The following is a 17,486-nucleotide window of genomic DNA, read 5'->3' as shown; positions in this document are numbered from 1 at the left end:
TGTATTTTGAACAGCTACTTATTTCAATAGCGAAATTTGGATATGTCTTCTGACTTCTCTTGAGCGCTTTACTTTCTTTGTATGCCTAACTCTGCTACGTTTAACTTAGCGATTTTGCAAACATGACCTTTGGCGTAACTTCTTCAAGCCGATTCAAACTTAAGCAATAATCACCTTAAACAACTTGTACTCTTGAGGCACTAACCTTATCATAAGAATACCTTCCAAGCAACGAACTGTAACTCAATCATTGGTTCAAACAACGTCCCGCTCGACCTGCTTTATCAAACAAGTCTTTCAATTTTTTCCCGATCGCCAAGACCTCTTGGCAACACCAACTTTTCCCAGCCTCATGCTTTGGCAACCGTTCCTTTATCTAGGGTAGAAACGCCCTTTGGGATCTTCCTTTGCCCCCTTGAACTTCAGAGCAAAAGACCGGCTGACTAGGCGTTCTCTTCGAACCTACCTTAGCCACCTTTCAAGCTTCTTCCACCCTCTTCGCCATACCTGAACTCGTTCAAGACGAGAAGGACTTTTTCTTGCCTACGCTCGCATGTAAGCGAGAAGGTCTTTAACTCGCCTGAACTCGCTCATCGGCGAGAAGGTCTTTTTACTCGCCTGAACTCGCTCATCGGCGAGAAGGTCTTTAAATGGCCTTAACTCGCTCAACGGCGAGAAGGACTTTGTCTGGTGCCTCAACTTGCCCAGGGTGTACATCTCCTCCCCCCTGGATGCACTGAGGACCTTTTCTTTCTCTCGCCTGCACTCGCTCGACGGCGAGGAGGTCTTTGATGGGCCTTAGTTCGCACAACGGCGATAAGGACTTTATCCGGTGCCTCAACTTGCCCAGGGCGTACATCTCCTCCCCCCTGGATGCACTGAGGACCTTTCTCGCCTGCGCCCGCACAACGGCGAGGAGGTCTTTAACTTGCCTCTACGTTGCCCCGAGAGTTACATCTTCTCGCTCCCAGAAACACGGAGGACCTTTTCTCTTTCTCGCCTGCACTCGCTCAACGGCGAGGAGGTCTTTTAACTTGCCTCAAAACGCGCGAGGGCGTTGAGGTCTTCCATCTGGTGCCTCCGATCGCCGAAAAACGATGAGGACTTTAAACACTTAACTGGTGCCTCTAATCGCCGAAAAACGATGAGGACTTTAAAACTTTAGAAAACACGCGACATATCTTTTCGTGCCTTAAATCATGTACGAATGACAAGGTCTTTCTTCGAAACTTTTGGAAATAACACATATGCAATCTGAAAACACCTTATACTTCGAAAACTCTTCTTTTATTGGGTGGCCTCATTAAAAACCCTCCTTAGGGAAAAAAGAGTGCCCCCTTGAAACTGTTTTAACAGAAACATTGCAATATAACACTTGTGTTTGTTTTTACTTACAAAGCTCTTAGCTATAGTACAACTTCAGGTGTGTGGCGTTCCAGGTACGAGGGATCGCCCCCCCTTCCAGCGTCTCCAAGCGATAGGCTCCGTTCCCGAGTGCCTCGGTTATTCTGAACGGTCCAGTCCACTTGGGTGATAGCTTATTCTCCATCTCGTACTGGTGGGCCTTTCTCATCACCAGATTGCCTTCTCTAAACTGCCTTGGCATCACCTTCGAGTTGTACCTTCGCTCGACCCTTCTCTTCACCGCCTCAGCCTTCAGCCTTGCCTCCTCCCTGACTTCGTCCAGCAGATCCAGGTTCAGCCTTCTCTCTTCATTCGAGTCTTCCTCTACAAAGTTCTGGAATCTCGGCGAGCTCTCCTGAATCTCGACTGGAATCATGGCATCACACCCATAGACCAAGCTAAACGGGGTCTCATGGGTTCCTGACTGCTCGGTGGTGTGGTACGCCCAAACTATACGGGGTACCTCCTCAGCCCAACTTCCCTTGGCTTTCTCGAGCCTTCTCTTCAAACCTCTCAGCAACACCCGATTGGCTGATTCCACCTGGCCATTCGTCTGCGGGTGCTCGACGGATGCAAACACTTGCTGAATTCCAACCCCTTCACAAAGCTTAGGGTTTAGGAGTCCCATTATCTGATACCAGGCGCTTAGGCACTCCAAACCGGCACACAATATTCTTCCATACAAAGCCTTCGATCTTGTGCGCGGTGATCTGGGCCACTGGTTCTGCTTCAATCCACTTGGTGAAATACTCAATCGCCACCACCAAGTACTTCATCTGCCTGATCGCCAGTGGAAAAGGTCCCAGGATGTCGATTCCCCAAGTATGAAACGGCCAAGGGCTATAGATCGACTTCAACTCCTCGGGAGGCGCCTTGTGCCAATCGGCGTGCTGCTGGCATTGCTTGCAGCACTAGGCATACTTCTTGCAATCTTCTCTCATGGATGGCCAATAGTAGCCTGCACGGAGAGTCCTGGCGGCCAGAGCTCGACCCCCGACGTGACTTCCACATATTCCTTCGTGGAGCTCTGCCATAATTCTCGTGCACTTCTCGCCGTGTATACATTCCAGGAGTGGGTGAGTGAACCCAAACCTGTACAGATCGCCATCAATCAGTGTATACTTGCTGGAATTCTTCTTTACCTTCCTAGCTTCTGTTGGATCTAACGGGAGAAGGCCATCCGCCAGGCATCGCTTGTACTGTGTTATCCACGTGTCTGGCTCATGGGTGGCGCAGACCTGCATCACGTCCACCTTCTCTCCTCGACAAGCTCTGACCCTCGGCGATCTCAGAGTTTCTTGCGTCAAAGACTTATGGCTTCTCGCTGCCTTCTCCGTCGACTTGCTTATCTGAAGGACCAGGTGATCTGCGACGAATGCCCTCGGCGTCTTCAGTGTTTCTTGGATCACTGTCCTTTGCCTACCCCCCTTGCCTGAGCTGGCGAGCTTAGCAAGCAAGTCAGCTCGGGCATTCTGTTCTCGGGGCACATGCACCACTTCAAAAGAGGCAAAGGAACTCTTCAATTCCTGCACATACGCCAAGTAAGCCGCCATTTGTGGATCTTTAGCCTGGAACTCGCCTGTTACTTGCCCTGTGACTAGCAGTGAGTCACTCTTAGCCATCAGCACTCTGGCTCCCATTTCCTTAGCCAGCAGAATCCCGGCGATCAGCGCCTCATACTCTGCTTGATTGTTGCTGGCTTTGAAGGCGAATCTCAACGATTGTTCGATCAGCACGCCGTTGGGTCCTTCCAATATGACTCCAGCACCGCTACCCTGCTGGTTTGACGATCCATCCACCGAGAGTACCCAACGGAAATCGTCTCCTCCAACCCGCGTCGCCTCTGAAGAGAGCTCAACTATGAAATCAGCGAAGACTTGTCCCTTGATCGGGCCTCGGGGCTCATATTTAATGTCAAATTCTGACAATTCGACTGCCCACTTCACCATTCTTCCTGCGACGTCAGGTTTCTTCAAGACCTTCTGGATGGGCAGGTCAGTCATCACCAGTATTGTGAAACTGTGGAAGTAGTGGCGCAACCTCCTCGCCGAAAACACCACAGCCAATGCAGCTTTCTCCAGGGCCTGATACCTCGTTTCCGGGCCCTGCAACACTTTACTCACGAAATAAATAGGCTTCTGAGCCTGATCCTGGTCCTGGGCGAGCACCGCACTCACCGCCCTCTCGGTCACAGCGAAATACAACCTGAGAGGGATTCCCGCCAGTGGTTTGCACAGAACCGGCGGGCTCGCCAAATATTTCTTCAGCTCGACGAAAGCTTCCTCACACTCTTTCGTCCAAACGAACTTGTTGTTGCGCCGCAGACACTGGAAATAGGGATGTCCCTTTTCTCCGCTTGCTGACACGAAGCGGGATAGGGCCGCCATCCGACCCGTTAGCTGCTGGACTTCTTTCACTGTAGTCGGGCTTCTCATCGCCAAGATGGCGGCACACTTGTCCGGGTTGGCCTCTATTCCTCTTTCAGTTAAAAGAAAACCCAAGAACTTCCCAGCCTCCACGCCGAAAATGCACTTCTTCATGTTGTTGAACAAGATGCTTTGATGTCTCGAAATCCATGAGGAAAAATTGAAGACCTTGCTACTGGGTGCTTGTGTGGTGTCTTGTAGTTTTTAACTTGTTAATTCACTCCTTAAGATGATTCAAGTTCATTTGAATCTTTATCTTTTTTAAAATATGGGTTTTCTAAAAGGTTGTAAAATTTCAACCTGATGAAATGTCGAATCAACCTGTTGTTTGACACTTAGTGGTTTTTAAAATGGTTTGGAAAAACTTAGCTTTGTTTTGGCTTTGCTGTCAAACAGATTCAACTAGTTGTTTCAATAAATCAACTGGTTGTTTTTGTGAAAACCTTAACAGAATTATGTTAAGTGATTTTAATTTGTTTTAATTGATTCCAACAGCTTTTGGTTTTTGACTTAACTATTTTGACCATTTGATTGGGGCATATAAAGGTTGTTATACGCTCCTTTGCATTAACTAAGAAAGATAGTTTAGCAAAAATAGTTTTCAAGATTTCAAAAGCTTTGGATCATCTCAAGTGTGTGGAATAAGATTGGGTTTTGTACTTCTAAACTTTAAGCTTTGATTTACCCAGGAGTATTCTATTTCCTTCTTCCTTGAATATTGTATTTCTGTGTGTTTTTATGTGGTGTAGTTTTTCTGTAAACTGTGTTGTTTGCCAAAAGTGGTGTGTATTCTTGAAGGTTCAAGATTATCACTTTTGGTATGCGTTTTGTAATCTATGTTTGATTACATAGTGAATTCTCAATGGTTAGTTGAGAACTAGATGTAGCTCTTGGTTAATAGTGAACCAGTATAAACATCTTGTGTGAATCTCTTTATCCCTACACTCATTAAATTGTTTTAATATTTTTTTAAAATTTGTTGGTATAAACAATCAGTTGTTTCGTAAAAACAACTGGTTGATTTTCTGGATTCAAACTTAAAACAGTTTTCTATTGGTTGAACAAAATTTTCAATTGATTGATTATCCGTAGCTTTTCACTCTACCTTCAATCTTTGAGAAAAAAATTCAAAAACAATTCACCCCTCTTGTTTAAGGCATCTAATTCTAACAATTGGAATGTCGTCCTAAAGTTTGAGTGAAAGTCAATAAGATCACATTTAAAATAGGTCAATTGATGAATTGTTTATATATTAATATAATCTTCATAACTTTAAATAATTAACTATGTATTTTCTCTTTAACTTAATTCTTTTACCAAAACTATGAAACAAGGTTCCTTTCTTGCAAATGTCTATTTATGTGTTTATTAAATTAATTAATTTTAAAATAATTTTGAGTTATTGTTATATTAATATTTAAGATTTATCAATTTTTTTACAATTGATCCCTTTCAAATGAATAATTTAAAACATTATAGGGTCTCATTATATTAAGTTTTATAAGCATTTGTTATTGAATTGATTTCTTAAAAGTCTAAAATGTGTTTATCTTTTATGAAAAACGTAAATTTGTGATTACTAAGGCTGAGTTAAAATTAACATTGATGGGGCTGCTAGGGGATATCCTAGTCTTGCCACTTGTGTAAGTATTTTTTGTGGGAGTATGAAAGAGTTTATTGGTGCTTTCTCTATGTTTCTTAAAGTTCAGACCGCTATGATTACTGAGTTTTATGGAGTTATACATGATTTGGAGGAAGCTCAAAAGATGAGTTTATTGCTAGGACTAATGTTATGTTGATGTTTCGTAATTGATGAAATATTTGTCTTAATTACTATAGGAAAATTAGGTTTAGGGTTATTCATATTTTTCGTGAAGGGAATGTATGTGCTGATAAATTGGCTAATTTAGGATTTATTCATAGAGAATCATTTATTGGTATAATATGCTTCTATCTAGTATGTTCTTAGAATTTCTTATGAATAAACATAGTCTACCTATGTATCGTTTTTGTTAACATATGAGTTTTGGTCAAGTCCCCCGTATTTTTTTTTGTATTTTTTTTTTTTTAATAATATTTTTTTCATGTGATGACTGTGATTGTTGTTACGAGGTATCAACCTAACTGAGATGTCAAGTTACATAGTGATGTCTAATATGAAAACTTAAAAAAAATGTTTTAGTAATTGTTTGATGATCATTTGGAGAATTAATGTAACAACATTTAGTCTTTATGACCTTATTTTGGTGATAATAATATATTACAAATTTCCTAGAGGATTTTTCCTTTTTCGTATAAATAAATTGTTTTTAAGACTAAGTTTAGTATAATATTTTGCTTTCAATAACTCAATAGTTTATCGTGATCCAATTGCTTTGTTTATTAAGTCAAACATCACATATTAAACCTTTTGTTCCCAAACAGGATACAAATACTAAACTAATGAAGCATATGACAATTTCAAAGATGATGTATAACTATCTTCAAATAGTACTAATTAATTAATTCCATATTCTATAAAACTCTCTAATCATGGAAGGATAAGGACATCTTTAAAAATTCAGAATTGTTATTTGTTTTTTCATATTTTTTTTAGTAAGACAAGTTATTAAACTTTACATTTCAACACACGTATTAAAAGTAATTATTTTACTATACTTTTAAATCATATAGCGAATAGAAAAAACTCAAAAGATAGTTTGTTTGGAAAGCTTGAAAAAATGAAGAATAAAGAGCCAAAAGTATCTTATTATGAAAGACAAAGTGGTAAATAACCAAATAAAAATTCAAAAATTAAACATATGTAGGATAGTAGTAACTGGTTTTAATTTCGATCACTACTACAAAATTATTCGATAAAAACCAATTTCAAAAAAAATAAAAATTAATTACTATATTAACTAAATTAATATTATTTTAGAGATTACAAAAATTATTAGTATCTAAATTAATTTTTATTATTATAAAATAATTTTTAAATTAGTATTTAATAAATTAACAAAGTTCTAATTATTATTTATTTTAATTCTAAAATTGGTAGTTAAAATCTTGATAATTAATTAAATGCTAATTTAAAAGTTATCTATTAATAATAAAAACTAATTTAGATACCAATAGTTTTTTTAAAATATAGAATAGTATAACTTAGTTAATATAATAATTAATTTTTTTTCTTAAATTTTTTTTATTTAATAATTTTTTTAGTAAATCGAGCTTCTTCAATAATTAATTAGAGATGGAGGTATCTTCCATAGCATGATCCATGACATAGTTAAAGATAAATTTTCGAAAGAAAAAGAAAATATTTAATTAAAGCAGAGAAAGTTCTGCAAACAAAACAATAATTTCAAAGAAGTTTCACACACAATTTCCCTTAATTAAGTATAATTAGTGACCTATGTTTATTCCAAGGGTGTCACCCTCAGATTTAAGATCAAATCAATGATTAAACTTATATAATAAATAATAACAATACTTTCAACCTAAAATTAAAAAAATGATATTTGTGGGTTTTTTATATATTTTTTTATTCATTTCTAATTAATGACTTTTAAATTACACATAGCCTCAACATATGGTTCAAAGTTAACTATTGTGATATTAAGGTATGAAAGAATATAGCATTTGGAAGAGTGGTAACACTATTAAGCAACTTGTGTTCAACTTTCCTCCAACTAATTTTCATATGCATTTCTTCACTACTTGGTAAAGACAAGCACCTTGTTCCTTCCTTGTGCATGTGTTCTGCCAAATTTGTTAGTGTCAATTTTACAAGCCAAAAAAGAAATAAAATAACTCCAACTAATTTGGACTCTTTTCTGACTTGCTAAATATACATATATATATATATAATATAAAATAAAATAATTTTATCTTCATTCTTATTTTAAAAGAATCAAATTTTTCTTGAATATAATTAAATTTTAATTTTTTATTTATAAAATTTATGTTAAATATTACTTTGTACTATAGTTAGTTTCTAAGAGATGCAATACTAGGCCATGTTAGGAGATTAACCATCTTAGTACTACTCTTATTTAAACATATCTGTAATATTTTGATGGAATCCATTATTTAAAAAAATATATATTTAACTAAAGAATATTTTTGGGAAGATTATAAAAAAAATAGTAAAATTTAATGTAGTGAACTAATCTTCTTAACGTGTGATTATTTTTTAAAATAAAAATATATGTAAACTAGTATTAATGGTTTTTTTTATGATTTTTATTGAAAAATGTTATATAAGTTTTTGAATTTTGTTTCTCTCATGAAGAGATTATATTTTCGGAGTTCCTTTGTTGATATGACATCATGTGATAAGATTTAATAACTATTTAATTTTATTGTAATATAATGTTTGTTGCCTCAAGATAATATTATAATGTTATTCAATCATTTATCATATTGTTGTAATGTATTTTTAATTTTAATGAAATAATTGTGTTAGATTTTTTTTTTATCAGCAATGAATAAATAAAATTAAAGGGGATACTTCAGGGATATCCCAACCCATATACAGTAACCAGAAGTGGACTTCCTAAAAAATAACCAACATCGGCGACCACCGGCTACACATATGGAGAACGCCGTTTCATCGATCGACGATCATGTTGACAGAACGCCGCTTCATCAACCGGCGATCATGTTGACCTTTTCATACCTACGGCGACCACCGACTACACACATGGAGATCGTCGTTTCATCGACCGACAATCATGTTGACTTGTATAACTTCAGCAACCTCCGACTACACACAACCGGCGATCATGTTGACCTTTGCATACCTACGGCGACCACCGACTACACACATGGAGATCGCCGTTTCATCGACCGACGATCATGTTGACTTGTATAACTTCAGCAACCTCCGACTACACACAACCGGCGATCATGTTGACCTTTGCATACCTACGGCGACCACCGACTACACAGATGGAGATCGCCGTTTCATCGACCGGCGATCATGTTGACCTTGTATAACTTCAGCAACCTCTGACTACACACATATGAAGAACGCCGCTTCTTCGATCGGTGATCATGTTGACCTATGGAGAGCGCCGCTTCATCAACCGGTGATCATGACAGCCATACAAGAGGTCACTAAGCTTAGAAGAGGTCACTAAGTAGTTTAGGGTTTAGCGTTTAGGGTTTAGCTTAACAACCAAAATATGTCTCATCTAGCTTAGAAGAGGTCACTAAGCTTGACGTGTATGAACGTATTTTCCTGCATCCTCATCCACCCCTGCCACAACTGAGAGCACACTATGCCCTTCCTACCCAGACCCTCGTACAGGACACATTCATCTGCAGCTGCTGATGCACAGTAGGGGGTTCATCACCCATTCAGCAAAAGAGCAATTAAAATGTTTTGACTTGTACTTCAGCCATAACCAAGACTTTAGTTGGGCATTATGAAGGACTTCTTCCGCATCTGCTACGCCTTGATTGAACACAACAAAGTTTCTATGCTCCCATAAGCACCTTACAATAGCAACCCACACACCTTTCCAGATCAAATTTTGTTTATTACTGCATTGAGCCAGGTGGAAACTCTCAAAGTGGGTCATAAGCTGGTTATGTTGGACATACAAAACGCCGGCCCATCTGAAACACATGTTCCAGATTTGTACTGCAGTTTTGCATTCCCAGAACAGATGTTGGCACGATTCCTCCATTGTCTGACACAGAGGACACATAGTTGTATTCAAGAGCACCCATTTCCTAACCAAACTCTCCCTAGTGGGTAATCTACCAAGCAATACTCTCCACGCTGTGATCAGGACATTCGGGAATGCCTTTGTCTTCCATAAGTACATAAAAGCGTCATATTGTGGTCCCCTATCAAGCTTGACAAGGTAATCATACGCTGAACTCACTGTGAAGCATCCAGATTCCTCACAAGACCGTACTTGGACATCCATTTCGTCCTTAGAGACGATGGCCCTAGATAATTGCATACCAAGCTCCAGCTCCATCGGGATTTCCCATTCAAAACGGTCTCGCCTCCACCTTAGAGACCACTTCCATTCCGAATCATCCCACCTTCCTACCTCCTCCACCCTGTGGCCTTGGTTCAACGACAAGGAGTACAATCTAGGGAACATCGATTTAAGATTGGCGTTTCCTTCCCAAGTATCCTCCCAAAACCTTACTTGATCACCACTCCCTATCTTCCACCTCAGCACTTCATGAAACCATCCATTACCTCCTCCCTCCCCACAAGCCTTTCTTAAGTCCTTCCACCACCAGGATTGAAGTTTGACTGGTACTTGGGCAGCATCACTCTCTAACCCGTACTTAGAATCCAAACACTCCTTCCACTTCCCTTGCTCGCTCGATATACAACGCCATCTCCACTTGGCTAATAGCGCAACATTGAACTTATGGATGTCTCTTATACCCAACCCTCCTTCCTCTCTTGGTTTACAGATGGTTTTCCAACTTACCCATGATATCGATCTGTTCTCCTTGCCCCAACCCCACAGGAATCTCCGTTGGATACTAGTGATGCTCTTACACACCGACACCGGTGCTTTAAACAAGGATAAGAAATACAGTGGCAAGGTCGAAATAACAGATTTAATAAGACAAATTCTACCTGCCATAGATAAGTTTCTCCCCTTCCACACACTGAGTCTCGACTTTAACTTATTTAACACAGGCTCCCAGAACTTCTTCTTCCTTGGATTACCTCCCACTTCTAAACCCAAATACTTAAAGGGTACACCCATCTGTGCACAGTTTAGAGTCTTAGTATAGCAGTCTAAGTCTCTTTGGATAACATTTATGCCAACTAACTTCGACTTATGGAAGTTGATCTTTAAACCCGAAGCCAGCTCATAGCCTCTAAGGATAGCCTTGAGAGTGACAACATTGGCGTAGGAGTCCTCACAAAGGAACAGAGTATCATCTGCAAACTGAAGAAGACTCAAATCAACCTCCTTTCTACCGAATTTAAGGCCATTAAGCATATTTGCCTTCACTGCTTGCCTTACTAGCCCTGCTAGGCCTTCTGTAACCACTATAAAGAGGAACGGTGCTAAAGGATCACCCTGTTTCAGCCCTCTAGACGGTTTAAATTCCTCCGTAGGGCTCCCATTTATGAGAACTGACACCGTAGCACTTTCCATACACCCCTTCACCTACAAAATCCACCTATTATGAAAACCCAACCTCTGAAGCATATCATAAAGGAACTCCCATCTTACTGAGTCGTACGCCTTTTCAAAGTCTATTTTTAAGCATAATCCGCTCCTCCCTCTCCTCTTCAGGTCCTCCACCATCTCATTAGCCATGAGTACACTATCAAGAATACCTCTATTCTTTAGAAAAGCCAATTGGCTTTCGTCAATCACAGACGCTAGAACTTTCTTCATCCTTTCCGCCAACACCTTTGCAATAATTTTATACAAAGCACCCACCAAGGAAATAGGTCGATATTGGTCTAGAGTGGACGGGTCCTTAACTTTAGGTACCAACGCTATGAATGAGGCATTACAACCTTTGGGTATAAAGCCCGTTTCATGGAAAAGGAGCATAGCTGCCACTACCTCCTCTTTTAGGACATCCCAACTATTCTTGAGAAAGTTAAAGTTAAAGCCATCAGGACCTGGACTCTTTTAGGACATCCATTTCTTCCTCAGTAAACCCAGCTATTAAGCTCATGCTATCTGCAGAAGAGAGGGTTTTGAACTCAACCCCATCCAGCCTCACACCAAAATCCTTCGTTGATTTAAATATATTTTCAAAGAGCTTCCTTGCTTCTAGACGTACAGTGACAGGTTCCTCACACCATTGGCCCCCAACCTCCACACCTTTCACTTCATTTCTGAGTCTTCTCCATCTCAAGGTTGAATGATAGAACTTAGAGCAAGAGTCTCCATTCTTAAGCCAATTTACTCTAGCTTTTTGGCACATGAGGTCAAGCTTCTTATCTATCTCTCTCAAGCTACACACCAGCTCACTCCTCTTCACCCTACCAGTAGCCGTAAGATCACCAGCGCAGTCGTGACAATCGAGCTCCTCAATTTCCTGCAGGATCTTCTTCTTACTTGAGACGATATTACCGAACACGTCCCTGTTCCAGGTTTTTAGATCACCCTTCAGCCGCTTCAACTTCTCTTTAAACACATGGAAACCACTCCCCTGAACCGAGTATGAACACCATTTACCCTTCACCATGTCACAAAAACCCCTCTCCGTCAACCAAGCATCGATTGACCGAAAAGGCTTTGGCCCCCAGTCTTTAAGTGAAGACTTCACCACGATGGCACAATGATCTGACACCTCCCTTCGTTGCACATACTGCTTACACATACGCCAGCAGTCTAACCACTCCTCAGTAACTAGAACTCTGTCCAGCCTACTCTTTGTCGTACCATTAGAGTTGAACCACGTGAATTTCTTACCCGCAATTGGTAGATCAAGCAGGAGGTTTAAGTCTATAAACCTATTGAACCCTGCAATCTCACTGGACTGGTCTTCCTTATTCGTTCTACCCTTCCTTTCATTACGGCTTCTAACGGCATTGAAATCACCACAGATGCACCAGACCGTATCTTGTGAAGAAGCTTTCACATTAGACAGTTCCTCCCAAAATAACTTTTTATCTCTTAGGTTGCAGGCAACATACACATTTACTATTACACATCTAGTGTTAGCTTTGACGTAGGTTCCAAATACAACAATAAACCCATTTCCCATCACATGACTGTTGTAACAAAAAACCTTCTTATGCCACATCGATAACAAACCACCACTTCCATTAACCCCTTCATAATGCAACCACCCAATATTGTTGTCCCCCTACAGAGAAAAGCATTTAGCATCAGAGAACACTTTTGACTTTGTTTCTTGAACACACGCAAAATCCGCCCCCTCACTCCTTATAATATTACTCAGATACCTAGTTTTTGAGTTACCCCCCATACCTCTAATATTGAGATTCACAATTAACATAACTTACCTTTCCTGTTACTCTCCTTAGGCCATATCGCCATCCCCACATCTCTTGCTTCCATATAGGCATATTCATTGATGACCTTCGCTTCATCTCCACGGCATGACAACCCAAGTCTCTTGCCAGATTCCCATAAATTGGGTGAATCGTCTAGATTACGAGATGTCCTCAGACGTACATTGCAATTGCTGATATCCATATCCGAAATTGAGGCGAGGGACAAGCCACCCCTTAGAATGGAAGTCTGAGCCTCCTTGGCCATCCTTGCTCCAATCCTTGCTGACCTCCTCGGATGGGAGTATGAGTCCTCTAGCACCGCCAACTCTTTCTTCTTTCTCCTCCGTGGTGAGGAAGTAGCAGCCCTTCTCTCCTCTAATCCCCCCTCATCTACAGAGTGTGAGCAAGCCTCATCAAACCTTGTCACTCCCATTATTCCATCGTCATCCTTTGCACCTTTCGTAGACTTTCCAAAATCCCCTTCATTCGCATATGACGTTGACCCTTTCTCTAGCACCACTGCTCCAGAAAAGTGACCTTCTGAGATGGGTTGACGTAGGGGAAAGTAATTCCGCACTAAAGGGTCGCTTGTTAAGCTCACCCCCCCCTCCTTTATTAAAGTTTCCAACATTACCCCTCGATTCAAGGCCCACTTCTACTAACCTTTTCTCAAGGCCGCCACTATCCACTTCTACAGAGTGGGCTTTCATCATCCTTTCATAGCCCAATCCCACATGCAGTTCTTCTTGGTTATTCACACATTCAACTTCCATCACTAGGCGTGCCACCTCAGCTTGTATAGGGGCGCTACGAGACACTGTTCCACAGACTTGATCAGAGGGAAAGATGTCAACCCCTACCGACGCCTTCTGCTCCTTTCTAGCCAAAATCGTTATAGCTTCATGACTTTTCCCCTGACAACTTTTAAAATTCGAAACAGAGCCCAAAAAAGGCATATTTGTCTTATGCGACGACTGTTCATCTCCTACCTCCACCTTTTTTCCTGCGTTTCCCCCTTTTGACCGGCAACAGTCCTCCCCCTCCCAGATACACAACTCCTCCATGCCCTTAGCAGCTGAGAGGTCTGTTTCTTCTACATAGGTTTCCGAGGAGGAAACGCTATCAGAAGAATCAGAGAAAGCATTAATAACCTTATGGCTATCTTCAAGCAACACTGGAACCTCCTCCTCAATAAGAATATTGCATAGCTGGTTATTAATTTGCACACATTTTGCTAGTCTAGCTCTATCAACTTTCAACATACGCACTTGAAATCTTGCGTATTCCAGCGTCTCCCATGACTCAGTCTCCTTATCAACAGAAACTAACACTGCCGACGGAGCCACCAACCCAATCAGCTTAGCAAAGCAATCCCTATTCCACAAGGGCAACGGAAGGTCATAGCATCTAACCCAAGTTAACTAGTGGCTCGATCCACTGGAGACCGTCCAAGGCGTAACACTAACAAAAACGTTGTCAAACCATTCAACATTTAGTTTAATAACATCCTTCATACTCTCCCCAGCTTTCGGAGAGAGCGGGACTAAATTATCCCCCATGGGTCGCACTCTAAACATATTCATACCCCCTTTCGCTATTTCCTCCCCCAAGCAATCAGGATCCACTTCGTCTCTAAGCTTCCCAACCACACTTCTTTCCATCCAGGGCATGATTGAGAAAAGCGTTGTCACACTAGGGCCCTTCCACTGAACCTGATGGTGTCCTACAACAGCTTCTGCATGAGACCTTTTCCCCGTCTTCTCCACCCACTTCTCAGGGCGACTCTGTTTACCCCGAAACTCCATAATGTTCTGGTCTTGCTTTCTGGGTTCCATCTGAACTGGTACCCTCTGGGCCTTCCTACCCATCTTGTCCGTTGCACTATAATCCCTCTTAAATCTGGGAATGTTTACATGCAGCTTTCTACTCCCTATATAGACCTGATCCAACTCTTTTTCCAAACGCCCAACATTCCTAACACCGAAGAAGCTCACAAAATCGAACCTCCGTCCTCATTTGTTGAGTCTACGTGATATAAACACCTCTTTCACTCTAGCCCGTTTCTGAAAGATCTTGACCATATCCGTTTCTCCATACCCACTTGGGAAGTTGGAGAAGAAAAATGTAGTGAAGTCTTGTGCATATCCGTTGTGACCATGACGAGCCACGCGGTCTCCGCCCCGACGTCCTCTACCTTCCATACGAAAGTGGAAATATAAATGTCCAACTAAGAAACATGAATATGTAAATGTTAATTGTAGTTGTGTTAGATTTAACATGACAAAATAAAATTTACATAAGAACTTAGTTAAATTTATTTTAAGATTTATATTTTAAATGAATAAAGAATATAAAATCTATAAATAGAGGATATAAGTTCAATTTTTATATTATTTATAATTTCATCTTATTAAAACTCATATTCTCTCAACACTTTATAAGTTTAGGGAATATTTTAATTATTGTTTTACTTCTAAGGATTTTGCAAAGATAAAAATATTTGTGGTTTACAAATTTATTTAGATATAAGTGAATTTCTTAAAGTATCAGAGTTGAGTTTTAGATATTGACAGTTTACAAATTTATTTAGATATAGGGGGATTTTTTAAAGTATTAAGAGAAGTTTTTGAACCTATAGACATGTTACATCCAACTAAAGGAGAGTTAATAAAAATTAGATTTATTCAATGTATTGATTGTTTATATGGGTGTTGCATGTTTTGGTTGACAAGTTAGATGTATGTATATAGAATATGTTATATGTTTTGAAATGTGTTGATTGAGTATATAATTTGAAATATTAAAAAGTATACATGTTAAGAATGAATTAGAAGTTGTGAAAAATAGGGAAATTACAATAAGGAATGATTAAATTGTGATTTAATTAACTTTAAAAATTTTCTGCAAAGATCATTTGAAAGACGATGTTCAGACAATATTTTAGTTTATCAAACAATAAGATTGTAACTCTTTTGTCTAATGTATCAAGTCAGACGCAATAAGCTAACTCCATTGAGGTTTGTAATATCTCTGGTTGATTGTTTTTGATAGATTACATTTAACACAAGTTTGACCTAAACTGGTTGAAAAAGGTAGACTTAGAAAATATTTTTCATAAATTTTTTCAATAGGTTTTGTCCAATAAGATACATAAGATGTGTCCTTAACATCTCATATGAAGTATGCTCAGAAGGATATATTTGAAGGCTTATTTTATCCTAGACTCTTCTAGTCTAATCAGACACATCAAATGCAAATTTTGTAACCTAATTGAATAATTAGATTATATATTTGCGTATTTTTTTTACCAAGTGATCACATTATAGTTATTGTGTTTGATTAATTAATATAGATGCAAAACAAATACTTAGTTTTAAACACTTTCATAAAAACACTTATATTTGCATTCTCACAATAACCTTTCTTCTTGGATTAGTGCAGATGATAATGACATGCAAAATAAAGGAGAAAAGGAAGAGAGAGAATACTCACAATAATTTATATTAGTTTATCTATCGCAACAAAATACATCCAGTTATTTACCAATAAGTCAAGTTCAATTGGGTAGACTAATGCGGCAAAGTACACTACAGTATTCATTGGGCTCATAGTCACTCTTTTTTTTTAAAAGCTCTCATGTTAGGCATCACTATGAAAATTGACTCATAGTCATTCTTGGTTAATCCCTTGAGTATTCTTTCCCAAGTCACTCTTAGCTTAACCAAGTATTCTTTCAACAAGTCATTCATGCTCAATAGGACCTAGCCCGATAAAGACTTGAGAGATAGAGCATTCCCTAACCAAGCCCAACTGGTATTCATTGGGCTCATAGTCACTCTTTTTTTTTAAAAGCTCTCATGTTAGGCATCACTATGAAAATTGACTCATAGTCATTCTTGGTTAATCTCTTGAGTATTCTTTCCCAAGTCATTCTTAGCTTAACCAAGTATTATTTCAACAAGTCATTCATGCTCAATAGGACCTAGCCCGATAAAGACCTGAGAGATAGAGCATTCAACATTCCAGAAGGATGACCTACAGTATGACACAAGATCCAGGGCTAGGTCAGGACCACCCACTAGCCAGTGCCTCAGAGCCTATCATTCCTCAGAGGATCACCAGGAGCAGGCCCATGTGATGGGAGTTGAGCACCAGCTAGTCTTTTTAATTTCAGTAGAATAGGTTTCATGTAGCATAAATATGAGTGTACTTAGCAACTTGGGCTTGTGTCAAGCCCATAGGTTAGGAATGTAGCCCTAGCTTCTAGAAACTATGTCTAAGGGGCGGCATTGACCTTGGTTAAACCCTAGGGTCGCCCCTCTCCTCTTCCATTTCTACCCCTCTCTCATCTTGCTCTCCAAGTCACTTCTTCATGTATAAAGGGTGCCTTCCTCCATGTATTTTCACATCGAATTTGAATATAGTAAAAAAACTTTGCATGAGTGTTTTTGTGAGACTTGAGAGTTCTCATAGTGGGTTTTATCTTGAGTGTGTGAGCACTTGGTGGCTCTTTCACCACTCATCTTGGAGTGTCTCCTTCTCCAAGTGGCGTGACATCCTTTCTTCTTCCATAAGCTTTCTTCATCCATTCCTCTTTTTATCTTCCTTTTGCGCCATCCATTCCATTTCTCTTTAAGATATCATATTTGTCTTTTAATTTTGGTTATCACTTGTCTTTCTTCATCTTATGTTCTTTC

Source organism: Phaseolus vulgaris, chromosome 5, assembly GCF_051622355.1.
Source record: "Phaseolus vulgaris cultivar YP4 chromosome 5, ASM5162235v1, whole genome shotgun sequence".
NCBI classification, from domain to species: domain Eukaryota; kingdom Viridiplantae; phylum Streptophyta; class Magnoliopsida; order Fabales; family Fabaceae; genus Phaseolus; species Phaseolus vulgaris.
The sequence above is the reverse complement of the archived record's forward strand: the minus strand, read 5'-3'. Positions refer to the sequence as shown.